The 25,115-nt window shown below is 56.3% G+C and overlaps 1 protein-coding gene across 6 annotated transcripts in view; it reads left to right on the forward strand.

Moving 5' to 3' along the window:
* Window positions 1–25,115, forward strand: part of ZMIZ1 (zinc finger MIZ-type containing 1) — a 233,868-nt gene that overhangs the window by 1,545 nt on the left and 207,208 nt on the right. The window contains exon 1 of one of the 6 annotated variants that reach the window (XM_047824471.1): window positions 925–1,035. The exons of the other annotated variants lie outside the window; for them this stretch is intronic. The gene's annotated coding sequence lies outside the window, so the exon portion shown is untranslated. Of the gene's footprint in view, window positions 1–924; window positions 1,036–25,115 lie in introns of those variants that run through there. 6 annotated transcript variants of the gene reach the window in all.

Genomic DNA, 25,115 nt, shown 5'->3' on the forward strand with positions numbered 1-25,115 from the left:
GACACTCCAGGAATGTAAACAACCCGGGCAGGAGGGCGGGCTGGCGGGAGCGCGCCGGGGCAGCGGTCCCGGCCCCCCCCCCCCACCCCATCCCTCCCTGGGGGACAACCCGACGGCGGGGCTGCTCAGCGCTTACCCCTTTACCTGCCACAAACTTTTTCCTCCTCTGCCTTCCCTTCCCACCTCGCCCCTCTAGCCGGGCACAGAGCGAGGGCCTCTCCGGAGGCCGGGGCACAGAGCTACTAGCACCCGGTGCCTGATCCTGGAGGGCTGGTGGCCCGGCCCCTGCTTGGGTGTCCCCCCTCCTGCCTGGGAGCGCAAGCTTCCTTGGGCAGCGCCTGAGTAACTGGGGCTCTGAGAGCTGCCTGCCTGCCTGCCTGCCTGCCTCCCTCCCTCCCTCCCTCCCTCCCGCTGCTCCTTCCCAGCTCTCCCCCTTCTCCTCTCCCCTGACTGCTTTTCCAATGCCTTGACATGAGGGAGGGAGATTTAACTTGGCAGCCCAAACAAATGTTCTCTCAGAGGTCCTCCAAGAAGCTGGCGGCTGGGCTGGCAGGGTGAGGGCACTGCTCGGCCAGCCTTTTCCTCCTCCCTGCTCTGCCATGGCCGTTTGGAGCCCCCTGGGTGGACAGCCCAGGGCATGGGAGAGTGGAGCCCAACCCCGCAGATTTAAGAGGGCAGTGAGAAGCCGCCTGTGGAAGCCCCTGTCTTGGCGCTGGGCAGAAGCTGCAGGGATCTGCCTCCGGGTGCCAAGGGTTTTCTGGAGGCTTTTCTTGAGCAACAGTTTGTCTTCCTGCTGCAACCTGGGAACAGGGCCTGGTAGACCAGAGGGTTAACTAGGGCTGTCTCCTCCTCTCTCGTGGGTGTGAGGACAGGCTGGTTACACAGGGCAGGGCAGGAGGCCAGAGGCTGTTCCCAGAGGTGCCTGCGTTTGCTTATTATTGTTTTTTTGAAGGTAGAGATAAAGAGGCAGGCGCTGTGGTTGGAGAATGAGCAGCTTGGCTGGCGTTGAATTCGGACTTGACTTCCCTGGCGTTGGTACGGTCCCGTGAGTTTAAAAGTTGTTTGTAAGCTATCAGGGAAGTTTAGGACAGGGGGCCAGCCCCTAGCTTTCTCTGTCCTGGCTGCTTTTTGAGGGGATCCAGGGTGGGAGTGTGGTGGTGGTGGGGGGAGCCGGGTGGGAGTACGAATTCCTGGCCCCTTGCTTCCACTCTGCCTGGCCCTTGTGGTGTGGTTTGTGAATGCCCCATGCCTTGCACTGACCTTTCTGTCGTCAAGTTGAGGATGTTGAAACACCAGCATCAAACAAAAGACACATTGAAAGCCCTATCTGCCACAGAGCACGTGTGACTTTGGGGCCAAGGGAATGCATCTGGAGGGAGATGGTGTTTTCCTCTAAGTTTTATGATTTCGGTTGGGTTTTGTTTCTTTCTCCCAAAAGGACAGAAGCATCTCCTTGTCCCAAGTCACGAGGTTATGAAGTGCTGGGTTCACATGTAAATCTCAAAACTTTAGACTTTCGAGAATTGGTGGCAGGCGCTGTAGCTGGGGCAGGGGCTGGGGGGGGGGTGCAGAAGCAGGGAGTTTTCAGGAGTTTTTTAAACGGGTTTTGGGTTGGGGTTTGGAGGCACTCAGGGTATGGCTCACAGAGAAGAGTCGGGGGTAAGAAATTGCTGGACTTCTGGGAAGCTTTGATAACTAGCCCCGTCTTTGCAGAGAAGGATTTCTGGCTTCTTTGTGGGGACAATATGTCCCTTTTTCCTCCCAAGGAAAGAAGGGAGGAGGATCCTTGTTCCTTTCACAGCCAGGAACAAAGTGAAGAAAGGTCCAGAGACTGTGGGGTTTGGCCACAGGACCACAGTTCCTCTCTCTCTCACACACACACACACACACACACACACACACACACACACACACTCCCCTAGCAACAGTTACACATTATCTCCATACCTGGCCCCCAGAGATGTGCCCTCACATAGGACAGGTGTCCACCAGTGACTCATCCTGGAAAAAGTTGCAGAGGGAAGGCTCCCACCGAACAGAGCTGCACATTTACTGTTTCCCTGATTGACAGAGATGGGGGGTAGTAGATAAGGAAGGAAGGCACTCTGAGGCCTACTGTGTCCTGGGAGTTGTGTCACAAGAGTGCCCATGTGTGAAGCCACGGATACTGAATTCTCAGGCCTTGGCCAGTGTCCAACACGCAGCCGTGACCCTCGCCTCGGGGTGAGGCATTGCTGTAAGAAATTTGGGCATCAACAAGTTAATTTCCGGAAGTTTCTCTGGGCACTCTGTCACGGAACCAGGAAGCAGGGCCTGCCGGGTTGTGACTGGGTCCCCTACGTTTTCATTCATAACTTTGCTCCCGAGGGCTTTTGCCGGGCTCCTATCACCGCCTCATCTTTATGAGGTTCCTTGGGTTTTGTGTGGACAACAAAGGCCGGGCTGCAGTAATTACCCTGGACCCTGCTGCAGCCTTGCCTGGTGGCTTGCTCTGACCTCTCAGCAGGACACGGTGGCCTCTGTCCACGCCCTCTGAGAGGGAAGCTCTTTGTCCCTAGAGCCCCTGACTGTGGGGGGAGGCAGAGCCTGCCTGGGCTGTAAACTCTAGGGGTGATTCTGAGGTTGGGTCTTGCCCTCAGGGAGGATGAAGAGAGGCTGAGAAAGCCAGTCCCAGCCACAGGCTCTGGAGAGAGACCCTAGAAGACCCTTGGTGCGGTCTTCCCAGTGCCTGAGGAGATGGGGGGAAGAGGTATCAAGAGGCTGGCTTCTTTGGGCCAGTAGCTTCACTGCTGGCACTCAGTCTTCTAATCTGTAAAATGGGTTCAAAGGCAGGAGCGCTCTGATCCCCCTGGATTGCTATGAGGATGAGACAGATGTGAGCATTAGAGCCCTTGGCATGTGTCTTCTGAAGTCCTGGCAGGCTCTGGGTGCAGAATGGGACACAAAGGTGTTGCATTGGAGGTGCTGGAAGCATTTTCTAGAAGCTGCTTCCCCAGGCCTACTTCCCTGGAAGCTTATTATCCAGTCTCGGCTTACATACATGCCCCCTGTGACAGGGCGCTTACCACCTCTGGACAGCTGCTGCCTTCAGTGGACAGCTATGTTAATGTGCTCTGCTACATGGCACGCTTTCTGGAAAGGAACCCCTCCTGACCTTCACTTTGGGCTTGAGGTGCTGGGGGTCCTCCAGACCACAGACTCATTCCTTCCTGGAAGATCACAGATTCAGGACCATACTGATGGCGCTGGGGAGTGGGGTCGGGGCAGGGGCCCAGACTGGTGCCACAGACATGTCCTCAGGATCCCACAGTGTGAGGATTGTGACCTGTGGGGGGCCCAGAAATGTATAAGACGGTTCCTGCTCCTTAGGAGCTTGTAGCCAGTAAGGCCAGGAAGATCAGTCCAAATAAATAATTAACCGCTACCAGCTGGCTGCCTGCCACAGGGCGCATGACAGCAATAACCACAGCCCCTCGCCTTTGTGTATGGCACTTGGTGGATTTAGAAGCACTCTCCAAATTTACTGAACTCCAACAACAACAGTGGAAGCTGGCTTCTATTTGGAATTACCGCCACTTAACAGAGACGAAAACCGAATTGCGGAGAGGTAAAGCGACCTGTAGCTAAGCTGGGACTCAGCCCCGGGCCTCAGAGATGCCTGCACGGCTGCCACCTTCCCAGCCCACCCACCAGGCAGGGACACGGGCGCAGAAGTCAGTGTGACCGCCGCAGAACGGGGCCTAGGGAGCTGAAGTTAAGGAGGAGAAGCCATATATAGGCAGGGTCACGGATGGGCCTACCTGTGTCCACCCCCACCCCTACCGCCCCCCCCCCTTTTGGCGGACGCAGCCCGTGCCCCCAGCGGCTGGGCTCCTTTCCTTTGGCATCGTGTCTTAACAGCCGGAGCTTGCTCTGAACCCCAAACGTTGCCACTTCTGCTGGGGCCCACGTGTCTGTGCGTGGGGCTTCAACCCCATCCCTGGCCCTAGAGCAGGAAGCAGAGATGTTTCCAGGCCCCAGGTCCCTGGGCGGCCCAAGGCTCTTCCCTGGGCTGTGATGGTTTCTATAGATACAGACGTTGACTCAGCCTGCCCCTCCTCTGGCTGAGTCAGTCCCCAGGCTGTGTGGGGTGGCCGCCCTGTGGGGGCTCTTGGGTTCCTTCTACCCCCTGACACGGCCCGCCTGCTGCCCACGCCCCCGTGCCTGGTTCTCTGGGGCTCGTGTGCCTGCCGCCCCAGGACGAGGCTGCGGCTGGTGGGGTGCAGAGCAGGGAGCAGCCAGGCAAGCTGAGCTGGCGCCTCCCCAGGAAGCCTGGCCCAGCCTGGCACACCTGTACAGGTAATGACTGTAGCCTGGGAGGGCCCTGGGTCCCGCCTGTCAGGCCCAGCTGCTGGGGTTACTGCAGGATCATGCTGGGGGAGGCCGGGGTGTCTGAGCTAATTAGATTTCTTAGATTTCAATGCTCCCCTAATCCTGTTAGCCTGGCTGTAATTGTAACCACTTGAAGGTTTCAGCCGTGTCAGGCTGTTGAGGACAGACGGTGTGGGGACTCCCCTCTGCCCTAGCCCCAGCCTTAGACAGGCAGCTGGGGACTGGGGACTCCTTTTCCAGTTCTCCAGGGTGGGGGCCTGGGTGATGGTAGGTGTTAGTTATGCTTTTCGGCAGAATCTCAGCACCACGGAGTATCCGAGCAGGCATGGCCCTGAAGGATCATCTGGCTCAAACCCTTCACTCTATAGATGGGGAAACAGAATTCTGCAGAGGGGCAGGGACCAGCCCGGGGCCTCAATGGCTGGTAGTGGCAGAGTGCCTGGGTCTTGTGGTCTGGCTTTGTGATCTTTGTCCCTGGAGACTTCAGGACAGGTCTGGAATTGTACACGGCTCATGAACCCTCCAGAGAAGTCGATCCCAAAGATAGGGGCTAGGGGGGGTTTCACTTGTCCCCAAAGCCTGCTCCCCAGTTGGCATTACCCGCCCCCCAGTTGGGGGGGGCCATATGGGTCACCTAGTCTGACCATTACCCCCCCAACACACACACACACACACACACACACACACACACACACACGCACGCATGGGTCTGCATGCCTACATACATATATGCTGCTACCTCTGATGGCCAGGGTTGCTGCTGAGGCCTCAGGCCTGCCTCTCCTAGGGCTCTCAGACATGGGGGCTTTCTCTCTTCCTCCCCTGTCCCAGATTCTTGATCTCTTGGAGGATCCAATTCAATGCAGATTATTGGGTGGGGGGAGCGGTGTTAGAGTACAATCTCTTTGTACTTTCAAAGGCTCTTGCCAAAAAAAAAATTTTTTTTGGTGTCTGGTTTAAATGGAAACTGCACCCCCTCCCTATCCTTTCTCCTGCCCTTCCCCCATTCGCATTACCCACAACTTCATTCGTCCACCCACAGAGGTTGGTGCTTGGGGGGAGTTGGGGGTGGGGGTGGCTATGATGCCTTCCGAACCCCTACCCGGGAGGTTCCCACCAGCAGTCCCATCCTGTCCTCCACTTTGCTCTGAAGCAGCAGGGAGAGGTATCTGAAACCCTCCTGCCGTTATGGAAGCTCCCTGGCTCTGTTTTGCACCCCTGAGCACGTAGTAGAGACCTGAGGGGCCATATGGGTCGCCTAGTCTGACCATTCCTTTTCTAGCCCAGGAAACTCAACTGTGGAAAGAAAGAATTGGCCGTATCCAAGGGCAGCAGTGAATTAGTGACACAGCCAGGCCTGGAACCCTGTCTGTCCAGCCCATTAGCTCATTAAACATTTGAGCATCTACTGTTGGCCGGGCACAGCCCCGTGAGCCATGCTTCGGAGCTCATCAATAAATGCTGTTCCATCTTTCATTGGGAAGGGCCCAGATGAGCCTGGGGAGGACAGGGTCCGTTTCTGAGAGCTCTTGGGGTAAGGAATAAGGAAGGGGCTTTTCCACGGGACTCCCAGATCCTACACAGCTGGAAGGGGATGGGCATTAGCATTCCAACCCGGCAGCGTGTTTCTTAAAAGGTAACCGTAGGCTGGTTGTAGCGTAGATTTGAGGGAAATAAAATAGAAAGCCTCTAGGGAGGATGCAAAGTTTCTCCTCTGCCCAAGCCTATTTAGTCCAAGAAGATGAGTGGCTCCCTCCGTCTGTCCCCCACCCCCACCCCCCCAGCCCTCCTAGTGCTGACTTTTGTCCTTTGAGGGCTAATGGCCTGCTGCCTTGTTCCTGCTAACACTTCCTCTGCAGATGGGGAAGCAGGGAAGGAGCCCTCTCCCTCCACCCTGGGAGTCACCTGCATCGGGCCCTGGTGAGAGCACATGAGGAAGAGCCGGCAGGCTCAAGACAGGGGAGGAAATGCCACGTGCCCCGACCTCACCCTGTCCACAGGCGCTTACCTAAACCCCCACCCTGCTCCCGGGTGGACCTTGGCCAAAGGCCGGGAAAGCTGGCACATAGCTGTGACCAGCCAGCCCTCTGGCTGAGGGACAGATAGGGCAGAGAGACCTCTGGGAAGGGTCCTGAAACCCTTCCTTGGCGTTTTCAAGTGGGGAGGGCTTTTTGAGGGTCTCCGTCCAACCTTCTTATTTGGCAGGTGAGGAGACCCAAAGCCCAGAGAGGTGAAGGGACTGGCCTCAGGTCACACAGCAAGCTGGCTCCCCTACATCAGGGAGGCTGAGTCGTCTGGGTAGGGAGGGGTGGCATTTTCTATTGCTGTCATGTTTTGGTGCTCCTGCTGTTGTTTACATCTTTATAAAAATTTCCCAGGGGTGCCCGGGTGGCTCAGTCAGTTAAGCATCCGACTTCCACTCAGGTCATGATCTCGCGGCTCGTGAGTTCGAACCCTGCGTCGGGCTCTGTGCTGACAGCTCAGAGCCTAGAGCCTGCTTCCGATTCTGTGCCTCTCTCTCTCTCTCTCTGCCCCTCCCCTGCTCACTCTCTGTCTCTTTCTCTCTCTTTCTCAAAAATAAACATGAAACAAACAAAAAAACTTCCCAAAGTCTACCAGAAACATCATAATAGCCAGTATTTCTTGAGCAACTAATTTGTTTTCGGCTCTCCTCAGACTGCCTGCATTTGTTTTTCAGCTATACCCTTTATGGCACCCATGACTGTGGGCAGGTTATGTTGAACTTTTCCAACTTTGGTCTTCATGTCGGCAAAACAGGCTTCTCAATAGTATAAAAGTAACATACTGCCTTCCCCATAGGCTGAGAAGATGGAGTGCACCTGACACATAGTAAGTGCTCAAGAAACAGTAGCCTCGGGGCGCCTGCGTGACTCAGTCTGTTAAGCATCCGACTTCGGCTCAGGTCATGATCTCACTGTCCCAGAGTTTGAGCCCCGCATCAGCTGTGCTGACAGCTCAGAGCCTGAAGCCTGCTTCGTGTTCTGTGTCTCCCTCTCTCTCTGCCCCCCCCCCTGCTCACACGCTATCTCTTTTTCTCTCTCAAAAATAAACATTTCTTAAAAATTAAAAAAAAAAAAACAGTAACCTCAGTCATTGTCATAACCATGGCTCCCACCACGCCCGGCATAGCTATGAGTGTCGTGTGGCCTCCAACTTACAGACGAGGAGACTCCAGTCGGATGGATGGCTCAATGCCACCCGGTACCTCAGGACCAATCACAGCTGGACCTGGGTCCCAGACTTCCTGACCCTCAGCCTCCTGCCATCATCCGCAGTCTCCCCTGTGTAGCAGGAAGGGCTGGCAGGTCATTGCTGGCATTTAATTGAGTACATTTTAATTCAACGTAGCAGGAAGGCCTGGTCTCCTTGCCGGGGCCAGGGTGTGGAGACTTACTAAGACGGAGACTTATGTCTGGGTTCCGACCCGAAAACCTCTCTCTCCTCCCCTGCAAGTGGAGGCTAGTGGTGATGCCACCGCCCTCCAGGTTTCTTGCCGTGTGAAGAGGAGAGCAGGACAGACTGGGCCTTGTCAATCATGGTAACTGACTGTGGGACCTCAGCCAGTAGCAGACCCCTCTGGGCCTCAGTTTCCCCACCTGAAAATCATGAGCTGGGACCACATCAGCATTCCCCCGTGTGGGCTCTCAGGACCCCCAATCCATAAAAGGAAGGACAGCAGGGCACAGCCTCCCTCTCCTGGGACCCTGTCCCCCCTTTTGGCCTCATTCAGCAGGTTCCCAAACTGTAGGACCCTCTTCCCACCTCCCTTTTTTATGCACAATAGGTGTCGAAGCTACCAGTGCCAGTCTTGGGAAATGCCAGGCTGCGTGGTCACCTCCCACTCTGGTGTCAATGGCTCGGTCCCCTGGTTGGTTTCCCTGCTGCAGAACTGCCTTCCCAGAGGGGCCGTGCACAGTGGGGAAGTGGGGGAGTCGAGGGCAGCTTCCACGTGGACGGGATCCGGCCCCCATCCCCAGCCTGCTTTCTTGGCCTGTCCACCTGAGTTCTACCCCTTAAGCCTGCAGCCCTCTGTCACTTTCGCTGGCCTCCTTTTCTTTTATTGTTACCAGACCACAAATCTATGGCTGGGCAGTCCCAAAAGCAAGGCCAGCTTGGCAGAGGCGTGGGACCTCTGCCATGTCCCTAGCGATGGGCCTCAAAGACACGCCGGCTGTTAGGGCAGGAAGAGCCTTGAACTCCGCCCGCGGGAGCCAGGCACCCCCGAACCCGTGTGCGCACCTCTGCAAGGTGCACGTATTTTTTGCAAGTGCGCGTATTTTTCTGGAGCGATGGTCCACGGCTGTATTCAGATCCTTAAGTCAGTTTGGACGCCCGAGACCCGTGTAACAAACAAGGCCTTCATCCAAGGGTCTAAAATAACCCTGGGCCCTGAGTGGAACAGGACCGCTGCATTTCCCCACCTGCTGTCCGCAGACCCTTCCATTCCAACTCCTTGGTGTCAACCACCCTAGCCGTGGGGGCATCTGGGCTTCTGACACCTGCTTCCAATCCAGCTTGACATTGTATGGGTGAGGAAACCAAGACCAAGGGAGGACGGGGGACCCGCCCAAGGTCGCCAACAGGACATAAGACCCGGTACAGGGGCTGGGGTGGCCCCAGGGGACGGCCTCCTGTGCTGGCTGACCTCACTGATGTCACCATTTGGTCTTGCCCTCTGTGAGTGCCTCTGTGAGGTGTACCAGGATTTTGGGATTCGTTGTCCCCAGAAAGCTAGGGACTGGGTGAAGGGTGAAAGTGCCCACTGCCCCTGCCACTGCCTCTTCTAGGAAGGCTGGGCAAGACCGGTTTAGGGCACACTTCCTCTGGCTCAGGAGGCCAGGTTCACCCCAGCTGTCTGCACTGCCTACTTATCCCGCTGTCTTGGGTTAACGTTTTCTCTTCAAGGGCCGTGGGGCTCGCTGGTATTTACGTACAGAGAAGCCCTCTATATTTTCAGGGCACCTTGCTGGTATGAATTCTAACCGCTGTTGGTGGGGAGAGGCAGCCCGCGGCCCCTAGGAGGGCTCGAGGCCGAGTTGGGCTGCCATGCAGGCAAGCCCACCGCGTGACCACAGATGAGTCACTCTGCCTCCCTGGCTCACAGCCCTCGTGTCCCTGACTTCCTGGGACCCTGGGGGGTGGCCTCTGTGGCTGGCGGTGAGCACGTCGGGGGACTCCTTGGCCTGCCACCTCCCTACCTGAATTGCTCAGCCCTCCTGAGCTCCGGGACCCCTTCGTGCATCCCATCCTGGAAAAATAGAGGACATCTCAGGTGTGATTTCTTGCCTGGTGTTGGGTGATGGGGCCGTGGCTGAGAAAGGAGCTTCCTCGAAGCTGTGAGTTTATCTTCTGCAGGAGGACAGCTTTCTGATCCTTTCAGCTCAGCCTGGGCTGACGGCATCAGTTTGACATGTGTCCTTCAGCTGCAGGGCTGATCCCTTTAGGCAGAAGGAGCAGAGCCGCTTTGGGGTTTCGAATCCTTGAGGGCCCCAGGATTCTCGGAGCTGTCTGCCTGGTGGCTGGTGCCCTCCTAGCCGGCTCCCCACAGGCAGCCGGGCCGGTGCCTCCTTCGCCTCCCCTGTCAAGGGCTCCAGACGCTACTATACCTGGTATTCTTGGGACCTTGCATCCTCAAGACTTCAGGGAGCTTGGCAGCCACCTCGTCTGATAACCTGTCACACGGATGCCACCCCCGCAGCATCCCCACAGAGCACCTTCTGGTGTGGGCTTGCACACCTCCAGGGGCAGGCTGCTCCTTGACTCTCAGCGGCTCCCTTCACCTAGGAAGCTCTATCTTATGTGGAAGGATGCCTCCTCCCAGGACCTAGTGCTCATCTCTGGACCACACAGAATAGGGTGAACTCAGTTCTTGTGAACTCCCTCCCATATGCTACGTCAGAGATCTCGCCTCTCTAGGCTGAGTCCAAGGCTGGAGTGGGCAGAGTGGGCTTCCTGGAAGAGGTAGCCTCCTTTTCCCCGGGCCTCCTCATTATCCGTGTCGCTGTTTAAGAGCCTGGGCTGCTTGGAGACCTCAGGCCTGGCCTGGAAATGGTCTGACGCAGGTCATGAGACATGGAAATAGGCTGGGGAGGCCCCAGCAGTGGCTCCTTGGGGTCTGAGGGAGAGAAGGTGGCCTGGCAGCAGCTCTTCAAGCAGGGTCAGGCAGGCCACATGATTCCAGAAGCGTGTCTATCTTGTAGTCTCTCCTGGCACGCTCGCCTCCCACGGAGCCTGGGAGAGTAGCTGGAGGAGGGGTGGTGGCTATGAGAAAGTCTCCCCTTTCTGCCCCCACCTGCCTTCTTACTGAGTCCCGGTCTGCCCAGCTCTGCTCCCTGCTGCTGTCAGGGAACATTCTGCCTAAGTGTCCTGACGCCCCAGAGACCTGGCGTGGCAGAGGGCCCTGGATTTGGAGTCAGAACTCCCGGCACGGCCTCCTACCGACGGTCTCCCCTGGGGCTGTCCCAAGAGTCAGAGGGGAGAGCCGGCGTTTCGCATGCTGTACCGTGTCACAGCATCAGGGAGCGTGATGTTTTGTTACCGTGTGTGGGGATGATAACGTCAGCACAGAAAGGCCCCGGAGATCTTCCAGGCCAACCCTCTCATTTGGCTGCTGAGTCTGACCCCAGAGGGGACAGAGGCCTCCCCAAGGTCACAGGGCAAGTTCGTGGCAGAGCTAAAGCAAAATTCCAGGCGTCCTGCCCATCAGCCAGTGCCTGCCCCCTGTCCCTGTCACTTGACAGAAACCCTTGGCTAGAGACACACAGGGGGAGATCCCTCCATGGCTGTGGCATCTGGCTTGCCTGGGACTTACCGTCTTCGTCTCACAAAGCTCCTGGGCCTTATGCCTCTGGCCGTGCCCACCAGAACCGCTGGCCCTGGGGGCAAGCAGGTGTTCCCTGGGACCTCCATGAGACAACCGGCTCCCCCAGCCTGGCACCCCTGCCTGGGGCTGCTGCCCTGTAACAGGGCGCTTGCCTTGACTTCCTGCCTCAGACAGGGCTACTTTGCACCCTGCCGGCTGTTACCTTGGGTGGAAATAGAGTCTCCCGAGACCCCTCACCTAGGTATCTGACCCAGCTGGCTGCAAGATGTCACCCTGGCCTGGGACACATGGCTTGAATATGTGGCTCTAGTTTCAACCTGGTGTGAACCCCCCCCCCCCAAACCCCCCATGGCTCTGAAAACCCAAAGACGCCCAGACTGTTGGAACAGGAGGGACCTGGGCAACCAACTTATCTCATCCCCTTCTCATTCCCATTTCTCAGATTAGGGAGGTGAGGCTCAGAGAAGGAAGGAAGCTAGCTGCAAAATCAGCAAGATACTAACTCCTTCCCTGCCCCCGGCCAGCCTGGCCTCCTTCCATCTCCTGCCTCCCCGAGGCTGAGTCCTGAGGCTGCCCGGGCCAAGAGTGTCTGGAATAGGGACACTGGTAATAGTAACTGGTGCTTTTCCTGCAGGGTGTTTCCAGGCCCTTGGGCCAGGCCCTGCCTCCCTGCCAGACCTGGGGAGCCAGTGCACCTGGGAGGGGGGGTGGGGAGGCAGCACATGGTTCCTGCTGGTGGGTTCCTGCCAGCCTGAGAGTAAGGTTTCCTGGCTCCTCTGGAGCCCCCAGCCCCTGGGAGAGCAGAGCCTGGGATCCTTCTGTGCCTCCCCTTGCCCAGCCCCCCAAGAAAGATTACTTATTCATTCATCAAGTTTGTTGAACACCTACTATATGCCAGGCACTGTTCCAGGCCCTGGGGATACCATGATGAACTTGACAGAGGCCTTGCTTACATTGTTATAGGTGAGACAGTGAGTCAACAACTTCATGTATGCTGTCATTCTGAGCTATAAGAAATATTTTGATGAAGAACAAATCAGGATAAGGTGATGTGAGGAAATGGGTGGGGGATTGGGCTTCTTTAGATGGAGTGATCACGGAAGGCTTCTCTGAAGAGGTCACATTTGAGCAGATGCCTCAGGGAGGCAAGAGAGTGAACCCCATGGACATTTGGGAGAAGGGCATGCCAGACAGCGGGAGAAGCATGTGCAAAGGCCTGGTGGCAGGAGTGTGTTTGGCATGATCTAAGAAAGGCAGGGAGGCCAGTTGGAGCATATGGTGCGGGAGAAGGTGGAGGATAGGAGAGGAAGTCAACGAGGTGGTCAGGGAGTCGTCACAGGAGGCCTTTCGGAGCATGGGAAGGGCTTCTGACTTCATGCTCAGTAATTCGGAAGCCACTGGAGGATTTTAATTAAAGGACCGAGACTATCTGATATGCTCTCTAAGAGGATCCCTCTGGCTGGTGAGCCAAGAATAAACTATAGGGGACAAGGGTGGAAATGAGGAGACCAGCTGGGCGACTTTTTCAGTGACCCAGGTGTGGATGCTGGTGGCTTAGACCAGAGCGGTCAGTGGAGGTAGTGAGACAAGGTCAGGTCCTGGATGTATTTGGAAGGTTGACCAAGGTCATGCCCAGAGGCCCATTGGGAATGCCTGCCCCTCCTCCACAAAGCGGACTGAGTGGCTGAGGCTGGACAGCTGGCTGAGGGCTCCAAGTCCTGTGCCTCTAAGTACTTTTCCTTTTATGCTGTCACCTCTCCTGACCATAAACTACTCCTCCATAAGGAGTCCATTTAACAGGAGGAACAGTAGAGGCGTGGCGAGGTGTTCCGTGCACCCTAGTCAGCACTGTAATTTCGCCATTCATCATCGGCTCTCCATTCTTTTCCATTCATCTGCTACACTTTTGTGTCCTCTGCTCTGTGCACTGCCACTTTGTAACACGACGTCACCCTCAAGTGCTGTGGCCAGGGCCTGTGTCAGTTCCTCCACCCCCACAATTCTATCTGAAGAACTCCTACGTATCCTTAAGAGCCCAGCTCAAAAGCTGCACCTCTGAACTCCCTTCCCCGACACTCTCGGACCCCGGGGATTTCTTCCTCCACTGAAATTTCTCCTGTTCCCCTCCCTGCTGCTCTCGATTGCCTGCGACCAACCGCCATCGGGGCTGGGGCTGTGCTTCCCTTCACACCCCCTCTTTCCGCTCTGTGTCCTCACAGCCTGGCCCGGGGCCGGCACAGAGGAGGGAACAAAAACATTTCAGTGTATTCCTGGAGCAGAAGCTAGTTGCTATGGAGACAAGGAAGTGTTGCAACTTCCCTGACTTTTGAGGTTGGGGTCACAGAGGGCAGCTGTGTTTTGGTCCCATGGGATCAACCCAGGATGACCATTCTAGGGTTCTTATGGACTCAGAGTCACCTCAGGCGGGTCCTTTCCCATCCCTGGGCCTCAGTTTACCCATCAATAGCACAGGAGCATGGGGGTTGCTTGGATCTCGAAGGCCATTTCTAACGTTCCATATCCCTGTGCCTTCAGTCCTGCCACATAACTACAGGCGGGCCCTTTGGGGCCCCTCTTTGGGCCTCAGTCTCCCCATTTGGTTCACCTCTCTCCTCTAAAAAGTTACCTGCCTGAGTCAGACACTTCCAGAATCCCAGAGTTTCAGCAGCCAGGTGGCCTTTGATAACTAAACCTGGGACTCTTGTGACCTGCAGAGGCACAAAGAGGGAAGTCTTGTTTCCAGGGTGGCAGCAGGGGGAGCAGGAAGGTGGGTGGTAGGGGAGAGGCCAGGCCAGCTCACTCCGGTCTGAACCCGCGCAGGCCCCTGCTCTCCTTCCCTCACCTTGAAAGTGGCCAGAGCCAGTGTGCGACAGGTGGGCCTTGCTTCGGCTGAAAGCTGTGCCCTCCGCATCCTAGTGTGAGCAGAGGGCTGGAGTGGCCCCAGAAGCTGCCCACAGTGGCGGGGTGGAGTGGGTGGGCAGTGCCTTCTTGCCATGTCTCCTCTCTCTCCATTGCTCACCCTGGTAGCATCCCCGCCCCAGCGCCAACACCTGCCTGGCACTTCGGAGTGGTTCAGCCTTCCCCATCAGGCCCAGAAAGCGAGTGACCTGGGATGAGAGGGCCTCTGGGCTCTCTGGACCTGCTTGCTCATCCGTAAAATGGGTGGCGAGTGCTCACCTCCCAAGGGCTGCCAGGAGGGGAGACTGAGGAAGGCAGTTTGTGCCTAATAAAAACACTGGCTAGGATTGCCAGCTGGAGGCAGCCACAGGCCTCAGCCAGAGGGACGCCCCTTTGAACATCGTTTTCGGGAAGTGAAAGCCTGAGCCTTTTCAGGATGAGAATCTGGCGCTGCATATGAGAAGTACCCACCCCACCCCACCCCACCCCACCCCACCCCACCCCCGCGACCGCTGCGCCGTCTCTGGGCAGTTCCCAGTGGTCAGGAACCATGTAGCCGTCAGAATGTGCTTCCCTGTCCGCCGGCGTTCCCGGTGCCGTCTGCTGTCGGGCTGAGTAACACCCCCAGGGCAGTCCTGGGCCCTAGAAGGGGCCCTGCTCAGGGCCCGAAGACCCATTTCCCATCTCACCCATGGTCAAGGCCTGCTTCTCTCTACCCTCGGTTTCTCCATCTGTGGATTGAAGCTCCTTCTAGCCAAGACACCTTTCAGAAGCCTATTTGAGCATTTCTCCCTCCAAAAATAAGCAAGGCTCCCTACATCAGCCCCCCAAGATTGAATATTGTTTATCTCACCTCTGCTCAAAAAGTTCTCACTTTTTTTAAACAGAGGAATTGCCGTCTGGCCACATGGCTTTGGACTTCACTGTGTGGATGGTGGTGCACTGAGTCACCCGGCCCCTCCTTCCCGGCAAGCCTCTGTCTTACCCTTGCCTCCCCCTGGGGGCCTCAGATGTTTCCCTCTGTACTCCGCCAGCCCTCTGTATACTCCCGCACTGGACTGTCCCCTCTGTGAGGGCACTGGCTGGGTCTTAGTCCTATATCCCCAGAGGGCCTGGGGCAGAGAAAGTGTTCCGTAGGGGCTAGGTGGATGATAGAATGGAAAGCCTCATCTAGCCAGATAGTTCCAATTTTCTTAACACAGGGGTCTCACTCTGCTATGTTCACTTGTTGGGAGTTTTGCTCAGTAGAAAGGATCTTTTTTTAAAAAATCATTTTCTAGTAAGCTCTAAGGCCAGGACTGGTTTTATATACTTTTGGTGAATCCCCATCTTTCAAAACTGGTGCTTTCTGACTTGTGTTTTTACATTTCCTCTATTTGCCTTGTTTGAACAGCTACTTTTTCTTTTTGGGACTCTGTAGAGTAAATAATTCTGCCTCTCATTTTCTTGAGATTTCTCATGCCAAAGAGGCAGGGAGGGTTAGTAAACATTCCGCTTTGGTTGTTCTTTGCTTCGTTCTGTTTTTTCCTTTGCGTATTAGGTTTTATCCATTTTATCTGCCTGGTCCCCGGGCCTCTGACACCCCATCTTCCCAGTGATTGCTCGGTGGCATTGCATCTGCCGGACCCACCGTGTGCAGTAGTGCACGTTGCATACTGCACAACTTAGGGACACGTGTATTGTAGCCCCCCCTCCATTGTACATTTATTAGATAAATTTCTGGTGGATGGTGGTAAAATATTTTGAGGAAGAGGAGCCTTGTTCTCATCCTCATAAAGCCCTGTGAGGATTAAGAGTTGGACTGCCATTGGCCTATTGCCCCTACTGAAGCTTGGGCTCACCCTTGACTCCTCCCAGGACTGCAACCTGTAACACTGGGTTTCCACGCCCTGCCCAGAGCCTGGCCTGTGGGAGTATGTCGCCAGGGAACTGAAGCCTCTAGACTCCACCTTCCAGGTGTTTCTAAAGCTGTCCGTCCTCCCCACCCCCATGGAGCAGGCTTCTCCCTCAGGTATCTACCTCCAGCCTCCCCTTTTCTCTACTTGGCCACAAGTGTGACCTTAATGAAAGGTCCCTATGATCTTGTTACCTTCTCCACGCTACCTGAAACTCCTTCATGGCTCCCTACCACCCGCAGCCTGGCACTCAGGGCCCTATAGTCTCTGGCCCCAGCTGAACTTTCACTTGTGTGTGTGTTGCACATTCTGTCCTCTGCCCTGTCTGCCTTGGGAACTCCTAGGCATCCTGCAAAGCCCTGCTCGGGCCTTGGCTAGCCCTTGTACACCTGCCAGATCAAATGGACCGGTCCCTCACCTTTGCCCTAGTTCCTCTAGCACTGTTTTCTGACCACTGTTGCAGCCCTAACCCGGCAGGACTGTAGCTACTGTCAGGGTACCCCAGCCGGAGGCGTGCTGTGGCTCCCTGACACCCAGCACCACACTTGGCTCTTGCAAACATTCCAGAATGCTTGCTGAATAAGTGAATGAATAGAAGATGGCTACCCTTGACACAGAATTGGTAGGTTTGGGGGGTTTGGGGGGGGGTGCGGAATGTGTATACACACACACACACACACATATACGTACACACACACACACACACACACACACACACACACACACACACGTATGTATTTGCACTCTAGGAAGGTGCCTTTCAAGTGACTTGCACACCTCGGTTGAGAAAGAATTGAACAATTTCAGCCCTGGAGTCACAGCTGCCCCATTTACATGGTCTGACCCTCGGCCCCTTCTCTTTCCCTCCCCATCTCCAGTTAGAGCCAGAGGAGTAACCAGGCTGGGCCAGGCTCCCAGAAATGTCTCCTGGTCCTGATTGTCTTGTGCCAAACTGCCAGGGTCTAAGGCTGCCTGGGAGTTGGCTGTGCCCACGTTGCTGCCCTACTCAGCTCAGCTTCCTGGGAGGAAAAACTCAGCAGCAGCCGCCTGGCCGGGCCGCAGGGCCTCTTGGGCAAGACCCCCTGGGCAGGGCGGGGGGCTGGAGCCTCACATGCACTGCCCACGCACCAGGCGAGTCTACGGGCAAATGGGCTCCAGCCTACCATGCTGCTGGGGGAGGGCCGGAGGGAGGGCCACCCTTCTGTTGGGTAAACATGGGTGTTCAGGCCTGCCTAGGCACAGCCCTGTGCTATATCTGTTAGAGGCACAGCACGGCATTTCGCCGAGCTGGGAGTTGCCAGGTGTCAGCCTGAGGGTGACAGAGGAGGACACTTGAGAGTCTCCACAGACCTTGCCTGGGGCTTGGCCCCTCCGGTCTTTGTCAGAAGCAGAGGGGAGGCTGCAGGAGATTTGGGTGTCTCAAGCCGACCTGACTATTGTCCCTCCCATTTTTGAGTCTCTACCTCAATATGGGCAGCTTCCTGGGACCCAAGGAGGGTGGGTGGGCTACAAGCAGGTGAATTTGCTATGCCAGGACTGTGATCAGAGCTTCTATTTGTCCCCCTACAGATGCATTTCATCCCACACTCACCTGAGGCAAAGCTCATGTCCTTGGGAACCCCCATGTGCACCAGGCACAGTTCTTTGGGAGTCTTGAGATTGTCACAACAGTCCTCAGAAGTGGGGGGTGTCAGCCCCATTTTAACGAGGAGGAATCTGGAGCTCAGAGGAGTCTAGCTGCTTTAGGCCCCACAGCTACTAAGGGGAAATCTGGTCTCTTTCCCCCTGCTTATGGCCTCTTTTCAATTTTTCTTTTTCAATCCATGCCTGTTGGTGCAGATGAGAAACCTTACGGGCACGGTTGCCAGCCCCTGCCGCTGACTGGAGAGCCTGGCAGGTGCCTGGGCCGGTGCCTCATGGGGGAGGTGGACAGGTAGCCGCAAAGCCCTGAGCAGCCGGCAGAGTTCATTGCCTCCGAGGAGAGCACCTACGTGGTCCATGGCTAGAACATCAGCACATTGGATCCCCACCCACCACCACCCCCCCCCCCGCGACCCACCCCCATCCCCCCCGTAGCTGAAGCCAGATCCTGCTTCAGCGGAGGAAATATACCCTTGGCACTTGTGTAAACACAGATCGAGGACCATCGACAGAGAAAGAGAGATGCAGCCCCCCTACCCCCCAGGAACCCAGCGCTGTGGGCGGGCGCATTGCTTACTCTCTTTCTCTGAGATGAACTTGGCCGAGGTTATTTCTTGTCTTCTCTGATTTCCTCTTGGCTAGTTTTGGCCCCATGCTGTTGGAGTCCCCGCCTCCTTCTAGGGGAAGCAGCAGACCCCTCTTCCTGGGACCTGAAACCTAGGGCCTAGGAACCCTCAAGGACGGCGATGTTGAATCAGACAGAAGCCAGGTAGCCATTGTGGGGGGGGGCGGTGCGGGGATGGGGGGGCGGGGCTGGGTCCTTCCGGGCACTTGGGGTTGTCAGCTGCATGCTCCCTGGAGGCGGGATCCTCTGCAGGACTTGTCAGCCAGCGTGTCGCCATCTGTAAATGATGAGACCCTCCCCCCAACACCACTGGCTTTGGAGGGGGCTGCTAGTGTCACCTCTTGCAGGCTCCACCTGGAACACGGAGCCAGCTGGCCCTTTCCAGGACAGGGGCCAGACCTGCCTCCTCCTCTGTCCCTCTCCCACCTTCCTCCTCCCCAGGCTACCTGCTCCCTTTTTACCCCCACACACGTGTCCATGCGTGTGCACATGAGTTCCAGGGTTTGGGGAGGGAGGGGCAGGTTGCAGAGAGACAGGATGAGCCCGAGTGTAATTTTATTTCTGTGGTTCTCCTTTCAAGCTGTCACGGTAAATCTATTTTACTTGTCACTTTGTAAATCATTATGCAGGATTAAGCCTTTTACCAGCTTTTAAGGCTTTTGCAGCCATCGACAACCCACCTCTTCCCCATCCTGCCTTCCGAATGTCCCTCGCTGCTCTGGGCTCTGGCCCCGCTGCTGTTCCTTCGGGCGTACTCTCTTGGCATGACAGGGAGAGCCTGGGGGACAGCACACCTTTCTTCGAGTTTAGCCGCCCCGTTTTACTGACCGGAAAGCAAGCTCAGGAGGGGCAGAGGCGCCCAGGCCCAGTGCCCCGGATGCTCAATTGTTCCCGATGCCCCTTGAAGCGGTAAGGGGGGGTAGCTGCTGACAGTAATGGGGGGCGCTGCTCTCAGAGGGTATTCCCTCATCGCCCACAGGAGCCTGGCCCCCTCCTCTCTTCGGTGGCTATGGTAAAATGGTTCAACACCTACAGGGGGCTCCAGCTTGGAAGAGGTTGAAGGGAGGCGGAGACGGGATGGGCTGCCCACATGTGCTGGGGCCCGAGGAGGGCCTTCTGCCTGCCGTCAGGGTGCAGGCGGAGCTGCACAAGCTGGGAGAGGGGGCAGGCAGGGAGCTGGAGGTGTCCTTCAAGTCCCCCCCCCCACACACACACACACTGGCACGCAGGATCCCATTTGTTTATTTCTCTGGAGTCCCATGCCCTTCTCCCAGGAAGGCTCTGGGATGCAAGAAGAATGAAACCATCCGCTGAGATGTTCACAGAGTCGTAGACAGTGGCCAGGGCCTGCTAGGCCAAGAGCCAGCAGCATGTGCTGGTGCATTTCCTATCGTCCGCCCATCGGAGAGGCCTGCTGAGAAAAGAGAGAGAACAGAAAGGCACCCCCTTGCAAGGCTGACACGCATTTTGGGAGCTGAGGCTTGCGGGGTGCCTCCCATGAGAGGGACAGGGATGTATGTGCTGGGGGCCACGCTGCCCCATGAGCCCTGCCGGGTTGGGCTCGTCCCTGGTGCTCCCGGCCTCTCCCAGAAGGACAGATTAGCCTTCCCTCCAGGCCAGGGGATTCCTTCTTATTACTCGGGTTCCTGTGTTCCCTCCTGCCTGTGGCTGGTAGAGGCCCCTACCTTAGAGGCCAACAGTCACCCAACCTGCTTCCCCCATGTCCCTCCCACACCTCCTTTGTCTTGAAACTTGACAGATTAATCACTCGCTTGGCATCTCAGTCCGGCAGGATGGCTGCTGGAGCATCCCGTTAGGGCAGGTCTCTTTCTTGGCATGGCAAGGACTCCCGAGGGAGAACAGGAACGCTCTTGCAGCCTCCTGATTGCCCTGTCGCAGCCCCCGCCGTGCTGGGTCAGCCCCCACCATGCAGACCCTGCTCATTTTCCTGTCTCTAGACTTGAGCTCTTTCTAGAAGGCCAGAGCCCTGTCCCTTGTATCCCATGGCACTGGGAAGGGGGGCGTGGAGCAGAGACTTGCGCCTTGCCATCCTTTGAAAGGATGGCCCAGTAAAAATCCGGAGACCTTGACTTTAAAGAGCTGCACAGTCTAAAGTGGAAACCAAGCCTTGGCTATGTGGCAGAATAGGAATGATGCATACCGAAGTACCAGAGAGATGGGCTAAGAAGTTCCAAGGAGAACTTGGAACAAGTGAGACATGAGAATGGGTTCGAGTGGTCGGGGAGGGCCCCCCTGGAGGAGGCGGCATTTAAGGGTGGTTTTGAAGATGGAGAGGCTTTAGCTAGAATAAGGGAAGAAGGAGGGGGAGGAAGGACACTTCTGGGAGGCAGAAAGGTGTGAACAAAGGAAGGGAGGTATCCACGCCAGGGGTCTGGGGGAGCTCAGACAGTGCCCCGCATCTTCAGGGAGTAACTGAGGCTGAGTCTCCAGCGACGGCTGGGACCCCAGAGGGAAGGTAGGGTTAGGAGGGGAGGTTCATCCTAGAGGTAGGGGTGGGGAAGCTTTGAGCAGGGAAGGGCAGGGACAGAGCAGCGTTTTAGGAGAAGAATCGGAAGGCAGGGGTCTGCCCAGATTGGAGCAAAAGAAAACCTGAAGCCCTGCTGATCACAGGTGAGCAGAGTCCCTCAGGTGTAGTTCAGGACCCAACAACCGGTGCTGGGTGGGAGGGCCTGGGGGACTGGCTGCTTCTCCAGCTGGGGCCCTCCAGCCGTGAGGAAGAGGTAGTAAAATCAGGGGGGTCTGAAGGTCCAGCACCGGTTCGTCCCGACTGCTCCCTTACTGGGCGACGTGGTCCTGCCTCCGTCCTCAACCTGCCAAATGGGGAGATTTAACAACCCCTGTCCAGCCTTTCTTCCTGGCAGCTGTGAGGAGTACAAGAGGCACCGTGAGCAAAAGGTCTTAGTGAGCTGACACCACCCGTCGGCTTCATCCCATTCTGGAAAATCGGTGGCAGCAGTGACCCGGGGGCAGCCTGTGCATCTAGGCTTCATTACCAACAAGCTGGGTGTCTTTGGACCAGTCACTCCCCCCCTGCCGCAGGCCTCCGCTTTCTCCTCCGTAGTTGGGCCCATCGTGGGTGCTGCCCCCCTGGGTGCTGAGCGTTGTGGTAAACGCGTGCCACGTACACGGTCGCTGGGGTTCCCTGCCAGGAAACCGAGGCTGGGGCGTCCTTCTGTGGGCGGGGCTCCACACTGCCTGGCGAGCCCGGTTGTCACGACAGCTTCGTGACGCCTCCTTGTAAGCCTCGGAACTTCCACCGAGAGGCTCTGGTGCGTGCCTCCTGGTCTCTGGCGACTTCTAGGTCCGTTTTGAGTTTTCTTGCACTCCCTGCCCACTCCCTGGAGGCCTTCTTAATAGTCTAGTGGTAGCAAGCTCTTATCAGATCCTGGTTATTCCCCAGCAAGCCTCGTACAAGGCATGTGCCTTTAAGCGATGCTCGTGGCTGTTTAGAAATCCCAACACCAGCTGGCAGAAGGGCGGTCAGGTAGCTCGCTTTTCTAGAAGATGGGTGATTTTTTTTTTTTTTTAGAACAGATTTTGTTTTTCTGAAAGAAGAACCTTGAGAGGGTAAAGAGGCAGGGTACCAGAAACAGCACCCCCAAAGCTGTTTGCATATGATGCAGGCAATCGAGGAGTTGAGGGACCAGTCAGTAGGAGAAAGGCTCCTGAGGACTCACTTTACATGGGGAAAACTGAGGCCCAGACAGTAAAAGGGACCACCTTGAAGCCGCCCACCCAGAGTGACTGGGTGGCCGGTCCAAGCTTCAGATGGTAATAATAGTGACGATTATTTCATTCTTCTTCTCCGCCATCACCCCCACCACCACATTCAAGAGACTTATTGGGGTCTCAGCACCATGCCAGGCGGTGTGTGTGTATCATCTCGTTTAATCTGCCAAAGAACCCAATGAGGAAGGGACTATTTTTATCCCCACTTAACACACTTGCACAAATGGAGTGGTGCGTGGAGAGATTAAGGCCACAAAGCTGCAATGTGTCAGGGTCTCGAACCTTCTCTCCCACTGCTCTTCCGACCCCTTCGCATGCCCCGGATGCCTCTTTGGGGCCCATCCCGGGGCCAGTCCCCATGAAGCCGCGTGAAGCCATCTTCCTCTTTCTAGGAGGTGTGGGCACGGAGGCCTTTCTGTATGGGGGAGATGAAAGAACCCGTTTGGGATGATTTTTATCAGCTCAGGCAAGCTGGTTTGACTTACAGGAAGGAGCCAATTTGCATTTTGGGAAAGAGCTGAGTGTAAAGGCCACGGTGAGCGCTGGGCGGATTTATAAATCAACGGTCGACCCAAGGCATTGTATGTCCCCAGCCGTACAATGCTGGGCTCACGCTGCCACCACAGACCCGTTCTGCACGTCACAGCTGCCCTTTGGACAGAAAGGGCCCGACTGAGTAAGAGGATGCCAGGGAAGCCGTCCTCCGGCCTGGCTTCCCTGGGCACAGGCAGGCCGGGTGAGTTCGGCCGTGGCCGGGGCTGTTTACCGCGGCTGCTACATCGAGTGCCAGGTGCACCGCCCGCTGGCCAGGACGCGTGGCCCAGAAGGCAGTGAGCATCTCCGCTCTCCCCGAAGCTCAGAGGGAGGTGCCAGGGCCAGGTTCTGTGAGTCTGGGTGGTGGTATCGTGGTTGCTGGACTCGTTCTGCCACTTAGCAGTGCTTTTGCTTTCTGGAGACTTCCATTCCTTGGCCATGAAATGAGTAGGACTTACTTCCCGGGTTATTTTAAGAATGGAGTCAGGTAAGGTTGACTACTGTCGGTGCTCCTAGTTGTCCCCGCCCTGCCATGGGGTAACTAGGTGATTTGGGGCAAGTCCAAGGCCTCCCTGGGCCTCACTTTCTTCTTCGGAAGGTGACAGGGTGGGTGCCGCTCAGGGACCGAGGATCCTCGGGCCGGAGGGGGCTGCTTCCGCCCCACAGAGTCCAGGAACTCCAGCTCCCGGGATCACCAGATTCATATCCTACAAGCTCCCCGCAGGGGAACTTGGGCATTCAGCTTCCCGGTCAGCACTCCATCTTCGTGGGTACAAAGCGGGGGTAATGGAGGTTGTTAAGAGGAAGTGTACTAATGTATGGTTAGTACTTAGCGTAGAGCCAGGCACATGGTAAGGGCTCATAAATAAATTATACCTGGAATATTTATTTCAGGAAAAAAATCTATTTTCGAATCAGAATACTGTCTCTTCAAATATTCGGATTTAATTCCAGATAATACTATATACCCCGAATGACCATAATCCCAGTAGTCACAAGACTACCCCTATCTGTTCACCTTGCAAACTTGCAGAACCTCCACAGTAACCCTCGTTCAAGGCAACCGTGCTCAGATGAACTTAACCAGTTCTTGCCTGGTCATTCAGCCTTTCCAGCCTCCAGCTCACCTCTCTGCCCAGATAAAGATTATCAGTCTTTCTTATCTGACTGCTCTGAGAGCAGACCTGCTGCTTCCCCTGCCTTCGGATTGCACCTGTCTGTTGCCTTGGGCTTAGAATGTTCCCAACAAATGCCACCGCGTGAGCAAGGGCCCTTGGCCCCCATTCACCCAGAGACTTCCCCTGGATCCCTGCACCCCCATAGGGATGCCCAGTTATTTCACAGGGCGCAGTGGGTCCTTTCCCTCACTGCTTCCCAGTCTTCACTGTTCTGAGCCTTTAGGGGATCCGTGTCTTGTGGCCCCTGGGGACCCTCGTATCTCAATCCTCATGGTCAGTTTGAACCCCGGCAGACAGTATCACTAAAGGTGCCAGAGGTGGGTACTATGCATGGCCACTTAGGAAGATGTCCACTCCTGCTGCTGAAACTGACATCTCCTGAGGTCCCTGTGGGACAGGTGGGGCCCCAGACTTCCCACCCCCATTTTGTAGGGAGACGATTGGGTAGAATTTGGTGCAGTTAGTTACATGCTCTGCTCACGTGGTAAGGCCAGGATTGGAATCCAGTTCCTGGCCTGACCTTAAGCCCTCAGTTCCCCACTTGCCCTGCCTCTGAGGGTTCCTGGAAGAAGCTGAGGGTGAGGACGGGCTGGGAGAGGAGGGGCTGGAGAGGAGTCCTGACGGACAAATGTTTGCCCAAGGAGAGTGTTTCAGAGAACCTCTAGCGTGGAGCTCAGGGGTAGGACGAGGAACATCAACCCTGAAACAACCAGCCATTTTCTCTAGAACTTCTTGATTCAAAATGCTCCTTCAGAGACTGATAGAAACTAGGCCCTCTGCCCCTGACCACCCTGAGACTGAGACATTCATTCCCCACATGGGTAAGGGGGCCTGCCGGGGGTCCTGCCCTGCCAGGCTCTGTGGCTGTGATGGTGACCGGACAGAGAAGATCCTGTCTTCGGGGGGGCCCAAGGAGGAAACAGGCCAACCGATGCCCCCTTTATAATTTATGATAAGCACTGAGAAAGAAACAGTGGGTTGCTGCTTGGAGAATACCAAGGGGTGGGCGTGGGGGCCCTTTAGGCAGGAAGGCCTTTCTGAGAAGAGACATGAGATGATGTGGCCCGGGGGTGGAGAGAACCTGAGGCAGAGGGGACACCCTGTGCAAAGGCAGGCCCTGAGACTGAAAAGTGCTTCGTGTGTTCTAGAAACTTGACGGGAGTCTCATGTGGCTGGGGCCGAGTGGTCTGGGACAAGGTGGGTCCCACCCACATGGTCCACCTCATCTCGGGTCTCCCACTTGCCCCCAGATAGCCAGCAGACCTGCCAGGCCCTGGTGTGAGCTCCGGCCCGTATCTGCTTGTGGGTTCCATACGGGGCCAGCTTCCTGCCCCAGGCAAGGGGCAGATGACAGGACATCGGTGGTGATTTCTGCCCCC

The sequence above is a fragment of the Prionailurus viverrinus genome, chromosome D2 (genome assembly GCF_022837055.1).
Source record: "Prionailurus viverrinus isolate Anna chromosome D2, UM_Priviv_1.0, whole genome shotgun sequence".
NCBI lineage: Eukaryota > Metazoa > Chordata > Mammalia > Carnivora > Felidae > Prionailurus > Prionailurus viverrinus.